Here is a 1,371-nt window from a genome sequence, read left to right on the forward strand (position 1 = left end):
CTACTCTTTGTAATATACGTTCCTGTACTTTTGCCCATTAATGTCATTCTCCATTTAACATGTGTCTCTCCTACCAGCCTATAAGTTCCATAAGGTAGATGGGGGCCATGTTTGTTTTTATTCATACTGTCTCTCCTTGTGCCAAGTATAGTGCCTGACACTTGGCACATGCTTAATAAGCTAAAAAAAAAAATGGTGGTAAGATACACATAACAAAATTTAAGTGTACAGTTTAGTAGTATTAAGTACATTCACATTGTTGTGCAATCAATCTCCAGAACTCTACATCCTGCAGAACTGAAACTCTATACCCGTTAAACAACTCCCCATTCTTCTCTCCCCCTGGCCTCTGATATCCACCATTCAACTCTGTCTCTATGAATTTGACTAGGTAACCCATGTAAGTGGAATCATACAGTATTTGTCTTTTTGTGACTGGCTTACTTCACTTAGCATAATGTCGTCAAGGTTCATCCTTACTGTAGTGTAGTGTGTCAGAATTTCCCTCCTTTTAAAGGCTTGAATAATATTCCAGTATTTTCTGAATACACAATAGTGATAAAGAATTCATTTGGTCTCATTTATTACACTACCAACAACATAGAAGAAGAATAAAGTGGGGCATCCTCTCTCGACTACCCAGTGCGCTATGAGGGTAGCAATGACTCCAACCACAGCAGGAACAGCCACAAGAAGTGACCAAGCAGGAGCCTTATCCTGATTCTCTGTGACCCTTTCCGGGTTACTCCTCCAGTCCCCAAAACAGCAAATAATAGAGTAGTCACTATGTACCAGGTACTCTATACAAATTATCTCTTTTAATTCTCACAGTTGCCCTACAAAATATGTACTGTTATCATCATCTTTATTTTACAGACAAGAAACCTGGGACTCAGACTGATTAAGTAACTTCTACAAGGTCACACAGCTAGCAAGAAAAAGAATGGGGTTTTCCTTAATCAGACTCTAATGACAGATGGTATTGTCAGAGAAGAAGATGGGGTCATGACCAAAAGGACTTCCTTATACTGGTCTAATGAGGACAAATCTGAAGTTCACAGCCACACACTGAACCCTAAGCCCTGGCAGACCCACCATCTTGTAAGCATGCACTGCTGTGGCATGCAGAAGAACCTTCAGACAGGGGAGTGTCCTCACAAGCCATCTCACTATCACCTTCTTCCACCTTCAAAGGCAAACAAGGTGGCTGCTGTCTTCCCATGTCAGAGATGAGGAACCTGGCTGCGAGTCAGCAAACCAAGTGGGTACGAATGCGGAGCTGGGGCTACAAGCCAGGCCATCAATGCCTCCTCAGCCATCAAGGTTCACCTCCATTGAAGAAATTTCTTCTCTTCCTCCCCCACAGCTAGG

The 1,371-nt window shown here is 42.4% G+C and overlaps 1 protein-coding gene across 1 annotated transcript in view; it reads right to left on the reverse strand.

The window, feature by feature from the left end:
- Positions 1–1,371, reverse strand: part of GNA14 (G protein subunit alpha 14) — a 164,612-nt gene that overhangs the window by 89,185 nt on the left and 74,056 nt on the right. The gene's annotated exons all lie outside the window — the stretch shown is intronic.

This window comes from Pteropus vampyrus, unplaced genomic scaffold (genome assembly GCF_000151845.1).
Source record: "Pteropus vampyrus isolate Shadow unplaced genomic scaffold, Pvam_2.0 Scaffold273, whole genome shotgun sequence".
NCBI lineage: Eukaryota > Metazoa > Chordata > Mammalia > Chiroptera > Pteropodidae > Pteropus > Pteropus vampyrus.